This window comes from Chrysochloris asiatica, unplaced genomic scaffold, assembly GCF_000296735.1.
Source record: "Chrysochloris asiatica unplaced genomic scaffold, ChrAsi1.0 scaffold00039, whole genome shotgun sequence".
Taxonomy (NCBI): Eukaryota; Metazoa; Chordata; class Mammalia; order Afrosoricida; family Chrysochloridae; genus Chrysochloris; species Chrysochloris asiatica.
In genome coordinates, this window is record NW_006408557.1 from 15,217,515 (window position 1) to 15,231,349 (window position 13,835).

The window sequence follows — 13,835 nt, forward strand, 5'->3', positions numbered from 1 at the left end:
GGGCTGGGGTGCCCACTAGTTCAGACACCCCTATAGTCACCAGAATGGAGGTGCGCAGACAGCAAGGGACCAATGAACATCTACCAAAAGAAAAGACTGTCCACACCTTTATCTCCACGGTTCTGCCAAGCGTCTGTGGCCGCTCCGATCCTTCCCCCACGTGGTCACACCCAAGATGGTGGCTCCTGGAGCAGACGAGCGTCCCGGACTAGAAAGCAATAGATTTTTTGCTTCTGCCACAAAATCCCCCAGCTGTGAGCCTTCCAACCTTCTAAGTATTCCTTTATATGTGGTTCAGAGTTCTGGGACCATCCCCTGAGCTTGCTTGGTTGGGTATTCTGTGTTGTTGTTGGCGGAGCTCCTTTACTGCACTTCCACCTGATCCGCCATCTTGTTTGTTCTCTGTAGGAATATTTTTAAAGTTTGAAGGGTTATAGCTAATGGAACTTATAGCAGAAGTAAGAAATTTCATACTTTAGAATCTGCCAGGCTCAGTGTCCTGGAGCCAAAAAATTGGGTGAGAACAAATGGCAAGACCAAGCGGGAAAGCAAGCAGACCTGCCACAAACTAATACCAATGGAAACCTCGAAGCAAAGGTGACAATATTCTTTGTATGGTTTTGTTTTTTCTGGTTTTTAAAAAATTTTAATGGTATCTGTTCATTGGCCTATAGCTGTCTGCACACCTCCATTCTGGTTACTAGAGGGGGTGCCTAAGTGATTGGACACTCCCCAGCCCCACCAATGATGGGTTCTTCCACCACATGTGTGCATTTAAAGGGACAGGCAGCTCAAAACAGCCATAGCCAGACCTGAACTGTTTATTAATAGGGAAAAGGCCAGAAAAGGGGTTGTAGAGAGGGAGAGAGTTTAAAAACAAAAATGGCTGAAAATTAACTCCTGAGGTACAGCATAACAACCAACAGTCACATCTTGAAATTTATCAAATGGCCTTGCAGGCAAGAAGCTAAAAGAGGATATTAAAATCATACTCATATTAGGCTACAGATTTTAATTTTTTTCTATGTCTCCTCTCCTTTTTCTGTGATTATAGACTACAGTATGCAATCTTGTATTTTTGTTTTATTTTTTACTTTTGTTTTACATTTGTTTCTGTTCTTTGTTTTGTTTTGTTTTTGTTCCCCCTTTAACCTTTAGGGGGGATCCTTCTCTCCATATATTACCCAAGAAGTGACAGCAATTTCTGCCATACAGTCAAAATACAATCACAACTTATGAAGCCCCACAATCCAGGAAAGAACCAATAACAACTTCCACACACTAGGGAGGCAGACAACACCTGTGAAAGCTACTCTGAGTTAAGCAATAAAAAGAGTGAAAAGGGAAGCCCACCTCTTGATCACATCTACCTGGAGGCAATCAGAAAGCATAAAAAATACCAAAACACACACTCAATTAAGTATTAAGACCACAGATAAACACTACACATGTCCAAGAAGCAAAAACAGATGAAAATATTAACACATGTCCAGATACAAGATAAAACGTGTGAGACAAATGACCTAGAGGTAGACATGGACTCCATTCTGGAAGAAGGGCAGGCCTTGGAAATGCCTGAGAATATATTCAGAAAAATGATTATAAAATGTTTCAAAATACTTTACAATGGAGTTGAGAAATATAAGGAAGATCAGGAAAGTGCTACAGGAAAAATCAAATAAGATAGATACAGCATTGAAAACAATTCAAAACCTACAGAGAGAGGTTCAAATGATTAATAATAAAATATCAGGAATAGACAATACACTGAAAGGGTAAAGGAGTAGAATTGAAGAGATAGAAGGCCGAACTAGTGAGCTGTAAGACAAATTTCTCAATACCACTAAGATGAAAGAGCAAGCAGAATAAAGGATAAAAAAAATCTGAAGAAGGTCAAAGATTCATGTTGGACAACATGAAGAGGAATAACTTAAGAATTATCGGCGTTCTGGAACAGGAAGAATCACACAAATCCACAGAGGAAATAGTTGAGGAACTGCTGGAAGAAAATTTCTCTTACATCCTGAAAAGTGAAAAGATAAACAAGAAGATGAACATGGAAACATTAAAATTTTGAGGAAACTGACAAGAGAGAACACAAAAACCATGAACTCTAGCACAGGAAGTCAGGCAGAACAAAGAAAGCAGCAACACCATAAAAAAACAAACATAATGGCAGCAATTAATCAATACCTATCAATAATTACACTGACTGTAAACAGGTTAAATGCACCGGTTAACAGACAGAAGGTGGGAGAATGAATAAGAAAACAAGACCCTTCAATATGCTGTCTGCAACAGACACATCTTACACACAGAAACAAAAACAGATTAAAAGTCAAAGTATGGAAAAAATATACCAAGCTAATTGCAATAATAAACGAACAGGAGTGGCAATACTAATCTCTGATAAAGCTTTAAGGCAAAAACCAGCATAATAGATAAAGACGGGCATTATCTCATGATTAAAAATTGAACAAGATAACATAACCATAATAAATATCTATGCTCCCAATGAAGATCTCCAAAATATATAACATAAAATGCGAATAGATTTGAAGAAAGAAATAGATGAATCTACAGTAAGTGTGGGCGATGTTAATACACCACTCTCAAAAATGGATAGAACAACCAGAAAGAAACTCAACAAAGACACAAAGGAACTTAACAACATAATCAGCCAATTGGACTTCATAGATGTGTACAGAGCATTCAACCCAACAACAGCATAATATACATTCTTTTCCAGTGCACATGGAACAGTCTCCAAAACAGACCATTTGTTAGGCCACATAACAAACCTCCATAAATTTACAAATATCAAATTACTACAAAGCATCTTCTCACACCACAATGCTATCAAATTAGCAATCAACAATAGGAAGGCCAAGGAAATAAAGTCAAATACATGGAAACTGAATAACACCCAGCTGAAAAACAACTAGGTAGTAGAAGATATTAAATGTGAACTCAAAAAGTTCCTAGAAACAAATGAGAATGAAAACACAACATGCCAAAATCCTTGGGACACGGTGAAAGCAGTGCTGAAAGGGAAATTTATTGCAATAAATGCACACATCCAAAAAGAAGAAAGAACCAAAATTAAGACATTAACACAGCATCTACAATGATTAGAAATAGAGCAACATAAGGAACCTACAGCCACCAAACGAAAAGAAATAATAAAGATTAGAGCAGAAATAAATGAGAAAGAACACAGTTTAGGTAGACCATAGTTTAGGTAGGTCATGCTTTTTTTTTTTTTTAAATGTATCCCCATCTCCTCTTGATTTTCAAATTTGTTAAGAGTACAACTCTTCATAATCTGTTATTATCCTTTTTATTTCTATTGGTTCTGTTGTGACATCATCCATATGGTTTCTTATGTGTGTTATTTGTGTCTTTTCCCTCTTTTCTTTTGTTAGGTTTGCCAATGGCTTGTCAATTTTAGTAATGCTTTTTGGAAACCAGCTTCTTGTCCTGTTGATTTTTGCTTTTTTCTCCCATGAAGATTTTTTATAAGCCTTGGAAACCCTAGTTATGAGTCAGTGGACTCAATGGCACTTAACAACAACCTAGCTGTTACAACTAACTTATTTAATTCATAGCAATCTATTTTAAATTAATAACTACTTAGCATTAATAATACACAAAACCTCTGTTTCCCTACAGCTTCACTCTCTTTATATTTTTATTGTCACAAATCGCATTGTTGTACATGTGTGGCCATTAACAGATACAGATAATTATTATTCATGCCTTTCTTTCTTAACTCATATTTAAAATAAAGGAGTCCTGGTGTGGCGCTGTGGGTTAAAGTGTTGAACTGCAAAATTGGTTTTAACTGCAAGGTCGGTTGTTGATGCTCACCAACTGCTCCTCGGAAACCCTATACAGGGTTGCTATGGGTCGTAACCAACTTGGTGACACTTAACAAAAACAACAACAATGGAAAAAAAAACTTCCAAATAAAAAATAAAGTAACATTGATTTGTGTATTTTACTATATAGTTACCTTCACTAATATTCTTTATTTATTTGTAAAGTTTCGAGTTACTTTCTAGCATCTTTTCACTTAATGTGAAGAGCTCCCTGATACAGAATTACTGGTTGATAGGAGTCCTGGTGTGGCACTGTAGGATAAGCACTGGGCTGCTAATCACAAAGTTTGTGGTTCAAATCCACCAGCTGCTCCTATACAGAGTCACTATGAGTTGGAAGTGACTTGATAGTACTTAGCAACAGCTTTGTTTTCTTCTGCTATTCTCTCTCAACACTTTTCCTCATCCCATTCACTTTTGACTTCTCCTTTGATTTCAATGTGAAATCTTACTGAGAATTCTTTGCATGTCACAATTTGTTTCTCTCTCACTGCTTTCAGACATCTTTCTTTTTCTTGAAGTTTAATTATGTGTCTTGCTGTGGACTTCTTTGAGACCATTTTACTTAGAGTTTGTTGATGTATGTTTTCATTCAATATTTGAAAGAATTCAGCCAGTATTACTTTAATTATTCTTTCTGCCCCTTCCTCTCTCTTTCCTTCTGGAATTCTTATTATACATATGTAGATACATTGATGGTGTCTCACATGTATCTTAGAATGTGTTTGTTTTTCTTTATTCATTGGTCTTTCTTTTCCTCAGACAGGATCATTTCAATTAACCTACAGGAAAGTTTATTGATTCTTTTGCCTGATCAAATTCTTTTTGTTTAGATTTTTATTGTGAATTGAGTCAAAGTTTACAGACAAGATAACCAGCTTTACATTCAACATATATATTTTATTTCATCTCCATATTTAAAGTTATCCTGCTTGCTCCTGTGGTTCCTATTTGCATTCCACCCACCTTCCTATCCTTTCTCAATTTTGTCCTTAGCAAAATGTTCCTCTTTTGATTTTGAATGCTTAAGGAGCTCTGGTAGCGTAGTGGTTACGAATCGGGCTGCGAACCTTAAGGTCAGCAGTTCGAAACTACCAGCCGCTCCGCGGGAGAAAGATGAGGCTTTCTACTCCTGTAAAGATTTACACCCTTGGAAACCCTGTACAGGGTCGCTATGGGTCGGAACCGACTCGATGGCACTTCACAACAACAACAACAACCATTCTGTGGTTAGTATGTATACCTTGCAAGTGTTCTTGTTCCTTCTTATAAACCTGTCTACTGGTTAGCTCAAAATTGGGTCACAAGGGTCAGTTCCTTTCCAGACCTGAAGGTTGGTTAAGGACTATAGTCTTAAGTTCCTCCAATCTCTTTCTGACCAGAAAACTTGTTTTATTATTAAATAATTTTTAGTTGTATTCCACATTTTCTCTCACTCTGTCTGGAACCTCTAAAATGATTCCTTTCAGGGTAGTTGGTAGTGGTAGCGGGGCACCATCTCAGAGTCATGGAGACTGATATTCACATGTTCCATTAGTCCATTGAACTAATTGATTTTAAGCCTCTTTAATTCTTATCACTTTTCTTTCTTCCGTACATGGAGGCATCAATAACTGTACCTTAGACAATCATTCATGAGCTTTCAATATCCCAGACATTACTCACCCAAGCATGATGTAGAACATGGTCTTTCTGTTAAAGCTAATTGACCATGGTGTCCCCTGAGACTATCCACAGGCCCAGCAACTCATTGCCTTAAGATGTTTGATAGTATATAGGACTTTTTCATAATTTTGCCTGCTTTGTGCTCTGCCACATTCCTGTCTGATCAAATTTATTAGTGAGTTTTAATTTTCAGTGAATATACTTTTAAGCTTCAGAATTTCTCTTTGATTTGTTTTTATACGTAAATTCCATTTCCTTGCTGATATTTGATTAGTCATTGTAATCCTATTTCCTTAAGTACTTTGTCCTTTATGTCTTGAAGCACATTTAAGACAGTCAATTTAAGGTGTTTCTAATAAGTTCTACATGTGAAATTTCTTAGGAACTGACTGTACCTGCTATATTTGTTTCTGATATTAGGATATATTTCTTGTTTCTTTGCAGTTTCAAAATTTATTGTTAAAAATGGCATTTTGAATATTAAAATATGCTAACTCTGATAAATTAGATTCTTTATTGTATCTAGAATTTATTGTTATTGCTCAATGTATATTGTTGGATAGTGACTTTTCTAAAAAAAAAAAAAAGATTATTTTTAATGATTGATTTAATTTTTTGTTGTTGTTGATAATGTTGTTGTTTAGCACCATCGAGTCGATTCTGACTATAGTGACCTTGTGTGGGTTTTCTAGGAGCAGCTGGTGGGTTTGAACCACTCACCTTTCGGTTAGCAGTTCAGCACTTATCCAACAGCTCCACACCAGGACTCTGCTGTTGAGAATATACACTGAAAAATTATATACAAATTTAAGTTTCTGCACGCACGATTTAGTGGTCTTGACTCATTTTTTCATTTGTGCAAGCATCTCCTTCTCTTAGTTGTTCCTCCCCATTAACATAAACTCACGAAACTTTCTATCTAATCTTTCAAGTTACTGTTGTCAGTTTGATTCCATATACCAAAACAAAATCCATTGCCATCAAGCTGATTCTGACTCATAGCGGTGAAATAGGATGGAGAAGAGCTCCTACACTGGTAAGTTCTGACTCATAGCAACTCTATACAGATAGACTTTCCAAGACTAAATCTTTGTGGGAGTATAAAGCATCTTCTTTCTTCTAAAGAGCAGCTGATGAGCTCAAACCACAAACCTTGTGATTTGCAGTGCAGTGTTTATCCTATAGAGCCACCGTAGGATAAACACTGCACTGCACATGAATCCATGTAGATAGATCTTAAAAGAGCTTGACGTGTGATGTCACTAAAGTCTGTGCCCCTTTAGCTAAGTGGTCGGTCATCTAGTTATTTCACAGAGATTTTCCTAAATACTTTGAAGAAAAAGCCCCAGACCTTCCAGTCTTTGCATCTGTGATTTATGTTTGTGTTGGGAAATGTCTTCAACAGTCAATTTGGTAATCTACACCTCTTTCTTTTCCTTCACTTTCTGCATGTGCAGACCTAAAGATCAGTCTAAGGAGAGAATCCAGAGTCTTCTCAAGGCTTTTCTGAGTATGCATGCTACTTTGGGCATGTGTTACACTTTCTAGAGCCCCAGAAATATGTGGGAAGAAAATCCTTTTTTCTGTGGGAAAAAGATGAGGTTTTCTGTGTCTGTCAAGATTAATGGCCTCAGAAACTATAATTAGGGTTGCCATGAGTCAGAATCGACTTGAAGGCAGAGTTTTGGGTGAGTTCTTACCCAAAGCATCTTATTTCCAAACTTTTCTCCCAGCTTTTCTGAGTATCTGTTGTTTTGCTCAGCTGATATATTTCTTTCCAGTCTTAAGCTGCAGCTTTATTTTCCTTCAAACATTTTTGACACATGTTCTATATATTGCTACTTCACACTGAGAAAAATTCATGCTAGTTGAACAAAAGGTCAGAGTTTTGCATGATTTTTTTTTAAGGTGCAGTTTGACAAGTCAAAACAGACTAAATGAGTATTTAAAAAAAAAAAAAAACTTTTTATTGTGAATTGAGTGAAATAGCTAATATTTTTTTAGAATAAAGTCTGCTCTGCTCCCTTTGGCACCAGGAACCCACATTACAAACAGACACCAAACTGTGGAGGGGTGATAAGGCAAAGCAAAATTCAACAGAGCTCTCCTACTGAGTTTCAATCACCTTTGTCTTGATTAACCATTTTCTTGGTTGCTGTGATCTTTTGCTTCTCTTGTTGTTACCGTTAAGTGCCATCAAGTTGGTTCCATCTCTTAGCAACTCTATATATGGTTTCCAGGACTACTGAGATGGCACTTCACAACAACAACATAGGGTTTCCAAGGAGAAGCTGGTAGATTTGAACCCCTGACCTTGTGTTTATCCTACAGCACCACACCAGGACTCTAGTATTTTGATGTTAATGTGGATTTCCAGACTTTTTTGTTCAAACTCCCACATATGTTAGGGTCCTTTAAGTTCCCTATTTCATTATTTTCATGAACATTATTTCCTTCCTCTTGTCTGAAACCAAAATTTGAATTCTTTTTCATGTGTTTGTTTATGCAAAAGGCATGAATTTTTCCAAGGTCACACAATTGGCTGAAAATAAAGCAAGTATAAAATCAAGTTTTCTGTCATTTGCACTGAGCTAGTCTATACACCTGCAAACCAAAAATCCCACTGTCACGGAGTCCATTTTGACTCAACTAAGGCAAATATCTAGTACCAAGAATTTCTGTCCCCTCTTAGAGCTTCCCTCTTCTACCTTAGTTCCTGCTACAGACTCACTTAGGGAATTCCTCTTTTTGACACATACTTCCTTCTGAGAAATGGCATTAAATTTTATTCAAAGGGAAACAAATATAGAGATCTAGAGATAAGCAACTACCAGACTGAATACCTCTTTAGGTTGTGGAGAATTAGGATGAAATGTGAGGACATTGGTGATTCAATGCAAGAATTTTCACCTTCAGGCAAGAAACCCCCACCCTCACCCTGGGCTTAATTCCTGGTCTGTACACCTCATATGCAGCCACTATTCATCATTCAGTGGCGGTTTGTGTGTTGCTGTGATGCTGAGTAAGTTTCAGTAGAATTTCCAGAATAAGACTGAATTTCCAGAATAAGACTAAGTAGGAAGAAAGTCCTGGAAATCTACTTCAAAAAAGTAGTCAATGAAAACCCAATGAATCACAATGGTCTGCTCTGTAACTAATTGTGGGGATGGCACCAAGACTCAGGATCTTTCTGTTTTGTTGTGTATTGGGTTGCCATGAGTCAGGGACCAGTGGTATTCCTCAACAAGTTAATGCACTGGATTGCAAGGTCAGTTAAAACCACAAGGTTTATAGTTCAAGCTTACCAGCTGCTCCTTGGAAACCCTATACATGGTTGCTATGAGTTGGAACTGACTTGACAACACTTAACAACAATACCAACTACAACAACATCAAGTCCTGGTGTGGCACTGTAGGATAAAGCATGGAACTGCAAGGTCAGTTTGAACCACAAGGTTGGTGGTTCAAACTCACCAGCCATTCCTTAAAAACCTTACACAGAGTCATTATGAGTTGGAACCAACTTGATGGCACTTAATAACAATAACAACAAAGCTACAACATAGCAGACTGAATGTATATTATTTAAGCCACTGCTTGAGGTCATTTGTTTTGCAACAATAGAAAATTAATGCATGACCTTTCCCTAAAATTCCCTAATTACTTGCTGCTAAGAAGACATAGGCAACTAAATTTCTCCATATTTGTCTTTATGTATAGCAGAGATTCTGGGTAGGATTGTTCTAGGATGCTCTTTCTCCTAAAATTCTTCCCAAATTGTAACCTAAATAAAAAGTGGTACTAGAAATCTTAACTCTTTCTGGGTTAAAAGTGTAAGATCAAGGAGTCTAGGTCAAAGTGTCAGAGTTCAAGTACTTGTGGATCCTATGGTATGAGCTGTTTTCTAGTTAATCAAATTGTAGCAATTTACACTTGTTCTTAGTATCAACCATTTCTATCTTCCTTGGTTAGAGTTCTGGTCAACCAGATATCAAGCTATATCAGATGAGTACTAGCTGCAAGATTTGGAGCTCACATACACCACCCTGCACTTCAGACCAGCTGGCACTTTACTCTCTGCCCTACTCCCCAGGGGTTAGGTCAGTGATCAGGGGTTCAGGAGTTTACAAATCTTCCTAAATTTCAGACGAGTGTACATCCATTCTTGATATTATTTCATTGCTTTCAACATTTAAGGAAGGTAAGGAAACCTTCTAGATTGTATGCTTTGGCAGATGGACTGTCCTTAAGATTTCACCAATGCATGTATCTCCCAAGTTTATAACAATTCAGCACTTACAACAATAACATTGAAGGGTCAAAAGAAATACTACAAAAGGGAATGATTTAGGCATTTCAAATGGATGTCCGAAGATACTCTGAAACTTGCTCTCCAGTGCAGAGATGCTAAAACAAATGGAAGAAATGAGGAGGTAAAAGAGCTGAACAGAAAATGTCAAAGGGTAGTTCAAGAAGATGATGTTAAGAATTATAATTAAATGTGCAAAGACCTGGAGTTAGAAAACCAAAAAGTAAGAACACAACCAGCATTTCTAAAGCTGAAAGAATTAAAGAAACACTCCATGACTCAAATTAAAATATTGAAGGATTCTATGGGCAAAGTAGTGAATAATGCAGAAAGCATCAAAAGAAGATGGAAGGAATTCACTGACTCACTGTACCAAAAAGAAATGGTCATTGTTCAACTATTTTAAGAGATAGCATATGATCAAGAGCCAATGATACCCAAAAAAAGAAGTCCAAGGTGTACTAAATGCTCCAGGAATTGATGGAATACAAATTGAAATCTCTCAACAAATTGATGCAGCACTTGAGGCACTCACTCATCTATGCCTAGAAATTTGGAAGACAGCTACCTGGCCAACTGATTGGAAGAGATCCATATTTGTGCCCATTCCAAAGAGAAGTGACCCAATGAACTGTGGAAATCATCAAACAATATCACTGCTGATGTCAGATGGATCTCGGATGAAAGCAGAGCATACCAAAAAGATGCTTACTTATGCTTTATTGACTATGCAATGGTGTTTTCATTGTATAGATCATGACAAGGTGTGGATAACATTTCAAAGAACAGGTATTCCAGAACACTTCATTGTGCTCATGAGGAAACTGAACATTGACCAAGAGGCACTTTTTCAAAGAGAACAAGGAGATACTGAATGGCTTAAAATCAGGAAACATGTGTGACAGGACTGTACTCTTCCCCTATATTTATTCAACCTGTATGCTGAACAAATAATGCTAGAAACTGGATTATATAAAGAAGAACACGGCACCAGGATTGGAGGAAGACTCATTAAAAACCCGTGATATATAGATGATACAACCTTGCTTGTTGAAAGTGAAGAGGACTTAAAATATGTACTGATGAAGACCACAAATGTCCATATGGATTGCACCTCAGTAAAACAAAAACAAAAACCCTCACACTGGACCAGTAAATAACATTAAGATAAATGGAGAAATGATTGAAATTGTAAAAAACTTCATTTTACATATGATCTATAATCAACACTCATGGAAACAGTAGTGAAGAAACAAACAACATATTGCGCTAGGCAAATTTGCTGAAAAAAATACTTCTTTAAAATGTTCAAGAGCAGAGATACCAGTTTGAGGACTAAGGTGTATCTGACCCAAACCACACCATTTTCAATTGCCTCTTAGGTATGTGAAAGTTGGACAATGAATAAGGAAGACTTTGATACATTTGTTACAGTGTTGGAGAAGAATATCGAATGGTCCATGGACTGCCCAAACAACTAAGAAATCTGTGTTGGAAGAAATACAGCCAGAATGCTCCTTAGAAGCCAGGATGGTAAGAATTTGTCTCTCGTGCTTTGGACATATTATAAGAAGGAACCAGTCCTTGAAGAAAGAAATTATATTCAGTAAAGTAGATGGTCATCAAACAAGAGGAAGACCTCCAATTGATTGACACCATGACTACAGCAAAGGACTCATGTGTAGCTATATAAGGATGATGCAGGACTGGGTAGTGTTTTATTCTGTTGTGAATTGGGTCACTATGATTAGGAACCAACTCAATGGCACATAACAACAGCAACAACTTGTGATGCTCAAGAAAAAAAAGGTTTCTTTTGGGTAATGAACAGGTGTATAGGCATTTCCACATCCTGAACAGCTTATGTATGTCTACTGTCAGCTTCATTGCCATCCTTCAAACTTCCGATCTTTTTCCACACTCATGCAGTTACATATTGCTAAATCAGCTACTTTGCCAAGAAAGGGACAGATAGTGTATGGCCAATTGATGCAACTAGTAAACAGAGAGAACTTTACACAGACATTACCAAAAATGCCAATGCATTCTCATTCATAGTCCCCAGATTCCAGGAAAGAGAAGTTCAGCAGAGCTTGCCATTCCAAACATCAGATTGGAGTTAGTATTCTCCTAGAATCCTAAATGAAGCTGTTATAATGATTCAATATTAATCAGAGTCTCAAGGTATACTGGAACAGTCCCCCTTAGTGATGTCTTAAGGGAAACCTTCGCTTCATCCTAGAGCCTGGTTTGTATCTCTTAATAGAAAGTCAATTTCTCATGTGAGACATTCTACCATAGACCTGAAAAAGGGCAAGAGAAGCCAGAGCAATGATACAAATTTAGACTCTTGAGTGGTCACGAATGAGCACCACTCAAATAGAAAGCTTGAGAGGGAGAAAATGTTCATCAAAAGCATGCATTAACTAAGATCTGTCACTTAAAGATATAGACCCTGAGCAATAGTGAAAAAGACTGCCAAAAGAACCAATAGATCTGTTTTGGAAGAAGTGCAACCAGAGTGCTCCTTGGAGGCCAAGATGGCTAGGCTTCGTCTCTCATACCTTGGACACATTGTCCGGAGAGAACAGTCGCTGGAGAAGGATGTCATGCTGGGTAAGGTGGAGGGTCAGAGAAAAAGAGGAAGACCCCCAACAAGATGGATCAGCCAGGTGACATCATTGATGGCGTCAAGTGTGGCCGCGGTAGTGAGGTTGGCCCAGGATCAGACATTGTTTTGTTCTGCTGTGCATGGGGTCGCTATGAGTCAGTTCTGACTCGATGACACCTGACAACAACAACAATAGTGAAAATGGAACTACCATCTGCTCCCCTGAGGACTCAGTTTAAAGACATATTCTAAATGGAGGTAATGGAACTATCGTGAAATACCATGTAGAAGAGTCCCTGGGGCGGGGGATGGGGGGAGCACTGTTGAAGATTTTGAAGCCAATACATCCTCCACCAAGTAAAGGGGCAGATCACCACTTGACAAAAGAGATAGGAAGACTGATATTTGGAAGAAGTTAGTGAAAGGCCCACCAATTTCCATAAATTAACACCAAGGTAGTTGTATCTCTGTGCTATTTATTTATGCATCGTATAAATTTCAGTATGAACTTCTTAGGAAGCTGAAACAGCAATCTCATAGCCCCTGGACATGTCTCAAGCAAGGCAAAATGATTATTTTGTCTTAAGTAAAATGATTATTACACTAATCAGAGAGAAGGATACTGAACATTCTTTTTCCCTGGCTTTTATTTTAATTGGAACCCTGGTGTGACACTGTAGGATAAGCACTGGACTACTAACTACAAGGTCAGTGCCTCAGGACCACAAGCTGCTCCTTAGAAACCCTCTATAGGAAGCCAACTCAAAGCCACGTTTTTTAAAAAAATTTTATTCTTTTTTACAGCTGTTCTATTTTCTGAGGAGTGACTGGTATGTTTATCCTATGGTGCCACACCAGGACTCCATAAGTAGCATTACAGCTTAAGTTCAGAGCACTTGGTTTGAAGAAGTGTACAGTTTAGAGCTAGATCCCTAAATTCGTTTTAAGTCTTAACATGCATCCATTATTATTCAGCATCCATTATTAAGTTATTTCTTACCATTAACCAGCAACATAAAAAGCTTTGCCCTCAGACAGCATATGGTTGAAAGTAGAGAACTTGTTGTACTTGCGAAGTGTGGTTGAGTCATTTCCAACTCATAGTGAACAATATAGGGTTTTCTAGGAATGGCTGGTGAGTTTGACCACCGACCTTGCAGTTGAGTGCTTAAGTGGATAACTTGGACCAACCTAAAAAGCATTTTGCAATACTTAAAGGTAAGACCTTCCAGCGAGATGGATTGGCAAAATGTCAGCATCAATAGGCTCAAGCATGGCAACAATTGTGAGGTTGGCCCAGGACCAAGCAGTGTTTTGTTCTGTTGTGCATAGGGTCGTGATAAGTTGGTACCAACTTAATGGCACCTAA

General features: G+C 37.8%; 1 pseudogene; it reads left to right on the forward strand.

Moving 5' to 3' along the window:
* The first annotated feature begins 11,718 nt into the window (after positions 1 to 11,718).
* LOC102812877 lies at positions 11,719 to 12,914 on the forward strand (annotated as a pseudogene).
* Positions 12,915 to 13,835: the final 921 nt, after the last annotated feature.